The sequence below is a fragment of the Nomascus leucogenys genome, chromosome 9 (genome assembly GCF_006542625.1).
Source record: "Nomascus leucogenys isolate Asia chromosome 9, Asia_NLE_v1, whole genome shotgun sequence".
Classification (NCBI taxonomy): domain Eukaryota; kingdom Metazoa; phylum Chordata; class Mammalia; order Primates; family Hylobatidae; genus Nomascus; species Nomascus leucogenys.
Window position 1 is genome coordinate 21,886,418 of NC_044389.1, and position 10,706 is coordinate 21,897,123.

The 10,706-nt window shown below is 38.7% G+C and overlaps 2 pseudogenes; both read left to right on the top strand.

Moving 5' to 3' along the window:
- The first annotated feature begins 8,556 nt into the window (after positions 1–8,556).
- Positions 8,557–8,643, top strand: LOC115836856 (annotated as a pseudogene).
- A 270-nt stretch (positions 8,644–8,913) lies between these two features.
- LOC115836855 lies at positions 8,914–9,088 on the top strand (annotated as a pseudogene).
- The last annotated feature ends 1,618 nt before the right edge of the window (positions 9,089–10,706 follow it).

Genomic DNA, 10,706 nt, shown 5'->3' on the forward strand with positions numbered 1-10,706 from the left:
AATGAGAGGACATCTAGGTTTTAGAAGTCATGTTATTATTTTTTAATTCTGTCACTTTGCAAATATCATAATACTTTCCTGTTTTAATAAAACTACTTCATTATGCTTTTTTACACATTACCTCATGAATCTTGAGGTAGAAAAACATCACACTGGTAGATTTACAAGATTCGTAAGAAACTGTAGGATACATTCAATACTTCATATAAACACAAACATGAGATGTTTTAAAATTAAAAGTGGCACTGCTTTTCAAAGGAAATTGTGTTTTTTTTTTTAAATGGCTACGACTTCGCCCCAATTTTATAAGGTAAAACCAAGAATTGTTAATGTATATTTAAAAGAGCTTGAAAGAGCAAGAGGGAAGGCAGAAGCTTCTATCTTCACTTTTTCCCTTGAAATCCAACTCATATACTCTTTCTCTCTAAACATTTCATTTTCTCTCACTTTCTGGAAAGTTTTTTTCTTTCCTTGGGGTGTCTAACTCATCTGTGCAATTCAGAATTCTTGGAGTATCAATTACTTACAGAAACCATTTATCTGTGGCCTTGCAGGTTGTCCTTCAATTAAGAACTTTGGAAGAACAGAGGGAGAAAAGAAGGAAAAAGTAAGGAAAAAGTGAGGCAGCTTCAGCAGCTACCAAAATACCAGGAACTTGTTACCACAAAGGATGTAGTAAGAGCGATGTTATCCTGTGTTAAATACAAACAAGAGAAAAAGGAGTCCAATTTTCTCTACATGCATTTTTATTTGTGACTTCCAGGAACTTTGGTTATATTGCACATGAAAAAAAAAAAAAAGCAAGGTACATCTTAACTAATTTTAAAAAATATATGCTATATTTGTGACAACATGACAATGGAATGCTAGTGTCAAATCTCTGGTTTCCCTCTATGCATGCATTATGCAGTCCAAATACAAAAAATAATATATATATGCAAAATTTTAAGCTTATTGACAGCAGAAATAATGATTTTTGTACTTGCAGTCTTCTTAATCCAAATGGTATCTTCATCAATGTTTAAGACATTCTAATCTCAAGATATATGTAAGTATGCATATATGTATTCATATCATGAAGAAAGTTATAGTTATTTTTAATAATTCCCGAGTTCAAGAAAGAGTAGATATAGTTAGCCAGTGAGTGCTTTGTTAGTACAGCAGGGTGAAGAGACTAGAAATATACATGATTGGAGAAATAAAGAGCTATATTGCTCTGATTTCAAAAGGGGGATAGAGTCTTGCAGAGAATATTTGTTGACAATCAGTTGAGAAGAATGAGATCCATGAAAATTAAGGAGCCTGAATAAGGATGGAAGGCACAGAGAGCTGAAAACACCCTGGCAGATGAAAGCTGAGGAAAGGATTTGGAAAAACAAAGTATGTAATGAAAATTTCATAAAGTTCCTTGCTATGTGGCTGGTAACATACATTTTCTCCTTTCTCATCCCAAGAAATCTTCATTAAAATCTCCATCATTCATTTGTGTTTGGTAAGTAAATTTGCCTTAGGAGAGTAAGGGCATGGGATCTGAGTTGTGCTTCAGGAATGAAAAACAGAGTCTGCAAGCAAAGACTGTCAATATCTTTTGAGTTTTGTCTAATGCTAGAATTATGTCTAAGATATCTCTACAATGTAGATACCTAGATGCTACTTGACATCTACAATGACAAAACAGACAAAAAAAAAAACTCTCCACCTCCAAAAGTGTTCATTTTTTCTGGCAAAAAGCTCTTATATATTAAAACAAAAACTTTCATATATTTAAGATTTGGCTTCTTGTAGCTACCTCCTAATTTACTCTCTATAATTAGATAGAAAAATATACTTCAACTTTTAAAAAATATATAAGGCCGGGCGTGGTGGCTCACGCTTGTAATCCCAGCACTTTGGGAGGCCGAGGCGGGCAGATCACGAGGTCAGGAGATCGAGACCACGGTGAAACCCCGTCTCTATTAAAAATACAAAAAAAATTAGCCGGGCGTGGTGGCGGGCGCCTGTAGTCCCAGCTACTCGGAGAGGCTGAGGCAGGAGAATGGCGTGAACCCGGGAGGCGGAGCTTGCAGCGAGCTGAGATCGTGCCACTGCACTCCAGCCTGGGCGACAGAGCAAGGCTCAGTCTCAAAAAAAAAAAAAAAAAAAAAAAAAAAAAAATATATATATATATATATATATATAAAGGCAATTATTATGGCCCTTAAGTCATCAGAATTATAAAAGCAGTTTTGAGTTTTTCACTTTTGATCAGTAATCCACAGCATGAGTGCTTGACAAAGACCAACAGAAAAGTATACAATTGTTTTATTAGACAAGTAGATTACACTCTATGCAACAATAGCCAATACTACTTTGAAGTGGATAAATGGTGAAAGAGTTCTAAATTGCTACCACTGAAAAATCTGAGTAAAGATACACAGGGGGTGATATATCTCCCATGTCTTGCCCAATGAAATGTACATTTCAGCTTTGACCTTAAAAGAGAAGGTTCTCATCAAATGAAAACAGAAAATAGCCCTCAACCTTGTCAAAAACCCAGACACGGAATGCAGAGTAGACAATAACCTCAGGATCACACAGAATGAAAACAGGACATTTTTAGAAAACTAAAAATAGGAGCTGACAGTGTCTCTGAAGAGAGTTTAGGCTTTAGAGCAGATAACGTAGTTCGAGTTGCACATAGCTACATGAACTTCGGCATGTTACTTAATAACCCTAAGCCTGTTTCTTCATTTGTAAACAGGAACAAAAATATTGATATCTATCAGGTAGTATTGTTGTATTAAATGAGAAAGTCTACATAAAGCACATTTTATAATATTTTAAAAATAATATTCAATAAATCACGTTTCCATTTTATTATGATCATAATATTCAGCCTAATTATCTATTTCATCAACTAAACTCAGCTTCTGGGGGGATAGGAACTCTGTCATATTCATAAATATATGAGTGATATTAAACATTTCTTGAACAAAATACACTTGGGGTAGCTATACATATATAGGGTTCTAGAGTTTTCTGCAATAAGAAAAAAAATTGTTTTAATCAGCTGTGTACCAGTTACGCAGTAAAAGCATAAGATTCAAAAAATGAAATTACATATTAATATGAATTAAATCATATTTAGCCATATCTGGAGTAATAATTGCTTATCAACTCCTTAATGAAGATTAATGAGAAATATATATATTAGATTGTATTATTGTTTAAAATATTTGTTGCTGTTCCCCACCACTGACTCTCACTGTGGGAGGACTATTCATCCCCAAGCTATTTAACTCAGACACAAATATGAAATACACAGAAAAGATGTGTGTTTCTTCAGAGCTGAACCTTAAAGTTTAAAGGTCATGGTTTGCCGTTTTTTTCTCCTCTGCCTTGAGACCAGCAGTATCCCAGAGAGAACTACGGAGCCAGGCTGGGTGCTCGACAGAAGATGAAATAGAGCAAAGGAAAAGCCAGCCCATGTTAAACAGTAAGACAAGAAATAAAGTTTGGTATGCTGATCGACTAACATTTCAGGGTTGCCTGTTTCCAAAGCATAATTTAGCCTAAGTTGAGAGAAAAGCTGTGATTTATATGTACTGGTGTATAACTAGGTTTAATTTTGTAGAAAATGTCGATAGTTTTCATTCCACATTGTGAAGTCATCCATTTAATGCTAGTTCTTCAGATACTTTCATGAAGCATTTTTTTAATCTTCCAGATATTGCCAAACAAACCACACCCAATTATTGCTAACCAGATTTTAGTATGTGGTGTGAAGGATATATTAACGGTTCCCTTGAAGAATGTGTTTTAAGGCCGGGCGTGGTGGCTCATGCCTGCAATCCCAGCACTTTGGGAAGCCAGGCAGGCAGATCACTAGGTCAGGAGACCGAGACCATCCTGGCTAACACGGGGAAACGCCATCTCTACTAAAAATACAAAAAAAAAAAAAAAAAGTTAGCTGGGAGTGGTGGTGGGTACCTGTGTGTCCGGAATTGGTGGGTTCTTGGTCTGACTTCAAGAATGAAGCCGCCGACCCTCGCGGTGAGTGTTACAGCTCTTGTGGTGGCGCGTCTGGAGTTTGTTCCTTCTGATGTTCCGATGTGTTCGGAGTTTCTTCCTTCTGGTGGGTTCGTGGTCTAGCTGGCTCAGGAGTGAAGCTGCAGACCTTGGCGGTGAGTGTTACAGCTCTTAAAGCGGCGCATCTGGAGTTGTTCGTTCCTCCCGGTGGGTTCGTGGTCTCGCTGGCTTCAGGAGTGAAGCTGCAGACCTTCGCGGTGACTGTTACAGCTCATAAAAGCAGTGTGGACCCAAAGAGTGAGCAGTAGCAAGACTTATTGCAAAGAGCAAAAGAACAAAGCTTCCACCGTGTGGAATAGGACCGGAGCTGGTTGCCACTGCTGGCTCGGGCAGACTGCTTTTATTCTCTTATCTGACCCCACCCACGCCACGTCCTGCTGATTGGTAGAGCCCAGTGGTCTGTTTTGACAGGACGCTGATTGGTGCATTTACCATCCCTGAGCTAGACATAAAAGTCCTCCACCTCCCCATCAGATCAGTTAGATACAGAGTATGGACACAAAGGTTCTCCAAGGCCCCACCAGAGCAGCCAGACACAGAGTGTCGATTGGTGCATCCACAAACTTCGAGCTAGACACAGGGTGCTGATTGGTGTGTTTACAATCCCTGAGCTAGACATAAAGGTTCTCCACATCTCCACCAGACTCAGGAGCCCAGCTGGCTTCACCCAGTGGATCCCACACTGGGGCTGCAGGTGGAGCTGCCTGCCAGTCCCGCGCCACGCGCTCGCACTCCTCAGCCCTTGGGTGGTCGATGGGACTGGGCGCTGTGGAGCAGGGGGTGGCGCTCGCTGGGGAGGCTCGGTCCGCACAGGAGCCCATGGAGTGGGTGGGAGGCTCAGGCACGGTGGGCTGCAGGTCCTGAGTCCTGCCCCGCGGGAAGGCAGCTAAGGTCTGGTGAGAAATCAAGCACAGTGCCGGTAGGTTGGCACTGCTGGGGGACCCAGTACACCCTCCACAGCCGCTGGCCTGGGTGCTAAGCCCCTCATTGCCCGGGGCCGGCAGGGATGGCCTGCTGCTCTGAGTGAGGGGCCCGCCAAGCCCACGCCCACCCGGAACTCCAGCCGGCCTGCAAGCGCCGCGCACAGCCCCGGTTCCCGCTCGCGCCTCTCCCTCCACATCTCCCTGCAAGTTGAGGAAGCCGGCTCCCGCCTTGGCCAGCCCAGAAGGGGGCCCCCACAGTGCAGCGGTGGGCTGAAGGGCTCCTCAAGTGCCACCAAAGTGGGAGCCCAGGCAGAGGAGGTGCCGAGAGCGAGTGAGGGCTGTGAGAACTGCCAGCAGACTGTCACCTCTCACCTGTACTCCCAGCTACTCGGGAGGGCTGAGGCAGAAGAATGGTGTGAACCTGGGAGGTGGAGCTTGCAGTGAGCCGGGATCGCACCACCGCACTCCAGCCTAGGCGACAGAGCAAGACTCCGTCTCACAAAAAAAAAAAAAAAATGAGTTTTAACAAGACTTTTTTCCCCTTGATATGTTACCAATCTTCAATGGCACAAATATATGATTACATTTATGCCTTGTTTCTGAAATGAGTAAAGGAGGTTTTATATATTCAAAAGGAAAAAAATCACCATAGAATATGATAAACTTACATTCCTTTTAGTTATATATATAAAACACTTCTAGAATCATGCAATATAACATTGAGTTTTTATGAATATTTATTCAATTCATTATAAGATCTACACTAGTCTTACTAACCTCCATTCTCTTATTTCAAAGTGAATACCTCACATTTTGTTCTGTTAGCAATCTGCAAGATCAAAGTCATTTTGGACTAAAAAGTAACTAATAAGAACATATACAGTAATTCAAATCAGCATAGTGTATTGCATTATATGATATAGTCAAGTAGTAGAGAATTCCGGTAAAGTATCTTATAAAAATTGTAATTTTCAAAATAAAAAATAAAAATAAAGCGTATTTTACACAATTATTTTAAACACAGTTTTGTTTCTTTGATGACACAGAGAACTTAATTTTTATGGTACCTCTGAGATATTTAATAAATATCAAGTATCTTTGTACTGTATGAATGCAATAGTGCCCGTAACCAGAATGTGCTCTGAATTGAATGATTAAAAAGCAAAATAAAAACTATAAAAATGAAAGCTTACTATGTGGTAATTACTAATAAATTACCATAAATATTTAGAGATTTAAATGATGTAGCTTTTTTTTTTTTTTTTTTTTTTTTTTTGAGACGGAGTCTCACTCTGTCACCCAGGCTGTAGTGCAGTGGCGCAATCTCGGCTCACTGCAAGCTCCGCCTCCCGGGTTCACGTCGTTCTCCTGCCTCAGCCTCTCCGAGTAGCTGGGACTACAGGCGCCCGCCACCACGCTAAATGATGTAGACTTTTAAGAAAGTCTCCGATGTGAGGTATGTTATTTCCAGAATGTTGGCATTTTAATGTATACATAGCTGTAGTTTTCAAAGTTTATTTTTCTCAGAGACCTGTCTTGTCTAGTCCATAAATATACAAAAAGGAATTTGTTTCCTTTCCCTTCTCAATGTCACTCAAATAATAACATCAGCCAAGAATTGGATGAAATGCTCTGGTGAGGAATCTTATAGTAAGATAAAATCATTCAGTGAATTGTCTGATATTTCACAATGATTCGATTTTATTCCTCAGGATAAATCCAAATGAGCACAGAAATCTCCTAGTATTACAAACTTTTCCCTATGGCAGTTCTACAATATCTGCATATTACCACTTTATTGCAGAACGAGAAGTTATACAAACTATTGAATTACTGTCAAATATACTTGTATGATTTTTACTGGCACTTTCCTAACTTTAAAAGGGGAAAATATCCTTATAAAATATTTTAATGATCAAAACAGACAAATATGATTTAACCAAAAAATTTTGAGAATGTCTTAAAGAAATCAATGGTGCCACCAAATAAATAAAAAATCTTTATATATACTTCACAGAATCATCCAATTTCTCATAGAGTCTTCTTGATTAACCTGTCATACATGACAGAAATCACACTGACTTGTTCAGTAATCTATACACTGATTACTGACAAATGCCAACATACCTCCCACAGTCTGGTATTTGTTAGATCATATATGATCAGGCTTTTACTTTTCCATTTTAGTCATGTTTTTCCTCCATCCCGTTATTTTTTTATATGTGTACACTCATCTCAGTTTTAGTATTCAGGATAACTCAGAATATGACAATAGGGATTTTATTTATGTTCTCCACCCTCCCTATGTTGGATTTTTTGTTGTTGTTACTGTGGACAAAATTAAGGCAGGATTCCTACTAAATTAGAGGGAGGCATGGTGCATCAGAATCCCCCCGGCAGGAAGGAACTTTTTCAAACTACATACCCCTCCCTCAGAATGTGATTCACTTTCCCGAGAGAGTATAATTTCTTTCCTACTAGAAACTACTGCCACTGAGATTCATTTTCACTGATGGCCATGTGTCAGATGCTCAAGTTTTGGGTTAGAAAAAAAATGATTGAGGAGCACAGTTCAAAGGAAAACTCGTGGCTCCTCTCCATCCACCCTGTCCACCATGCAACACTGTCTGTAAGGAGAAAAAGTGCTGCTGTAGTTGAGTAGGTTTTAAAACTTTATATGGGTCACCATGAGTAATTAATCACCATGGGTAATTAATAGTCACAGTTCATATCTAATAATTAGCGCTCTTCAGATATTTACCCAGCAAGGTGCATTAGTCCTGAATTGTGGGTGCAACTGCCCGAACAACCACCTCTTCCCCTCCATCCTTAATCCAAGGAACACTTGGCACAGGTGGGGTCCTCAGCACATGGGCAAACTACTCTTGATTTCTTTTGCTTGCTATATAAATACTTGATCTCTGCTCACTTCAAAGTGATCAAATCCAGATTTGAAATTTAAGTTAAAAAGATAGAAAAATCAAGTTCTTCAGCCTGCTTTACTTCTAGGCTACCAAGGTTTGATATATTTCTCTTCTCCCTACAAGTTGAATATTCTTCATCTAAGAATGGGCTGGCCTAAGCCTTTCCCCAAGCATCCTCAGTTATGAAGTCTAACTTTTGAATTTCCAGGAAAGTATTATTTTCACTTATTGGTATATAGCACATACTATTTTTCACTTGTACATACAATCTAGGATTACAACTAGTAGGGCCCAATGAGAATCTTTTAAAATCAAAGACTACATCTGATACATGAACTAATTCATGTATATGAACATAAATAATAATGACCACTAATGTAATGATGAATGCGAATAAAATAGAAAAAACGTAAAATTCATCTATTATTTATACTGGTTAATATTTTTAAAAAGCTATTCCTCGTCAAATCTTTTCACATCTATACGGTTTTGCTCTGAACTGGAAGGGCCACACTTTATTTTTTTTTTTTTTTTATATCCTAACAGCATATAATACTTAGCAGTGAAAATGCCAAGTACTTATTCACTGACGGTTCAACCACAAATATAAGGATATATTGATTTATTCAACAAAAATTAATAAGACAATACTTTCAGGGATCATTTCTACAGTTCATTACTAGAGAAGTTTCTCTGAATGTGTAGAGCAGAGGTCTCCAACCCCAGGGCAGCAGATCAGTACCTGTCCGTAGCCTGTTAGGAACCAGGAGGTGAATGGCAGGCAAGCGAGCATTACGGTCTGAGTTTCACTTACTGTTCGATCAGCAGTGGCATTAGATTCTCATTGGAGCTTGAACCCTATTGTGAACTGCACATGTAAAGGATCTAGATTATGTGATCCTTATGAGAATCTAATGCCTGATGATCTGAGGCGAAACAGTTTCTTTCCAAAACCATCCCCCCACCCTGTTCCTTGGAAAAGTTGTCTTCCACAAAACTGGTCCCTGGTGCCAAAAACGTTGGGGATTGCTAGTGCAGAGCACTGGAAACCAGAAGGAGGTGCAGGGTTCCCTCACCAGCGTGAAGCTGGCTCTTGGTGCTGCTTCACTGCAAATGCCATTTGCCATTGATGATCATTTTTCTCTTCCTCTGGGAGGATGGAATCTGAGTGGTTTTTCTTGTTAAAACAAAATTAGTAAGTGCTTATCTGTGTTAGACAGTGTTCTGGTCACAAAGTTACAAATTATACTTACATAATTTGTACTCTTTTTTGTAATACTATCCACTTGAATCTTAAATCTTGTGAAGATAATCTTTTCAACTAGGAAATTGTAAAGAAATATCAAGTACAAAATTTAGTATATTCTTATAAAATAACATTTATACAGTTAAAATTATTGATAGAAATGCAAGCCACATTGATATTTAGAATAAGCTAGAAAGTCCAATGTTACATTTCACTTCATAGGTGCTGTTTGTTATTACATAAAGTACAGAATAAATATACATTACTACGTGTAACTGCATAATTCCTAAATATTTTGAAATAGATTGTTTTACCAGACATTCAGTTTTAGATGTTTTTCTTTCGCTATTCAGCAATAAACACAAAACTTTTAGCTTTAAAAATACATCTATATTTATAAAGGATTTTGAAGGTAGATTTGCTTTTCTATGGTAGATAAATCCATATGAAGCTTACAGCTACTAGAAGCAGTGGACCTTTATCCTCAATTCAGTCCGAAACATTTATTTGCCTTTTGTCAGCCTTTCACCACTAGAGGTTCATGTCATCTAGAGGTCTTACAGAAAGGTTAAAATTTCCCAGCGGCATTTTTATTCCGTTTCCTTTCCTACAACTGAAAAAGCCCACTGAGATGGTAGCTTAGATGAAGGAAACAAGAAAGAATGATGAGGAAATAGTAAATGTGAGAGTTAAGTAGTTAAAATGCAACAATGTAAATTCCCAGCATAACAGTAATTGAGTTGTGGTCAGAATCCTACTATAAGCTACTAGTGTATTTTGTATTCCATTTTTATAATATCTATTGGCTGGGCACAGTGGCTCACGCCTGTAATCCCAGCACTTTGGGAGGCCGAGGCATGTGGATCGTGAGGTCAGGAGATCGAGACTCTCCTGGCCAACATGGTAAAACTCCATCTCTACTAAAAATACAAAAATTAGCTGGGCATGGTGGCACGTGCCTGTAATCCCAGCTACTCAAGAAGCTGAGGCAGGAGAATCACTTGAGCCAGGGAGTTGGAGGTTGCAGTGAGTCGAGATTGTGCCACAGCAACCCAGCCTGGTGACAGAGCGAGACTCTGTCTCAAAAAAAAAAAAAAAAAAAAAAATTATTAAGCATCTTACATAATGTAAAATCGCTTTTTAGGTGACGTGTGTATATTTTGTGTGTAACTACATATATGTATACAAATATACATAAATTCACATATATGTATGTGCATACATCCCTCCCTAAAGAAAATTATCCTATTTTATATAAAATCTATTATAGGATAAATTAGAGATATGTAAGATACATAAAGCACCTCTTTATATCACCAAAAGAGACAGGCAGGTAATACTTTATTTCTAGGAAATTTTTTCTCCACTGGGATTCAGGTATCTTGATCTCCTAGAACAATCTCAGTTACGCAAGTTCATTTCAAATCATTATTTGATGAAGACATAGTGGTTCTGAAGTGCTGCCAGTGGCATCCAGATTTTAATGAAGTGGAAGTTGTACCACGTTGACAACAGAGTCATAGCTGTAAGAAGCTCAGCTCAGAT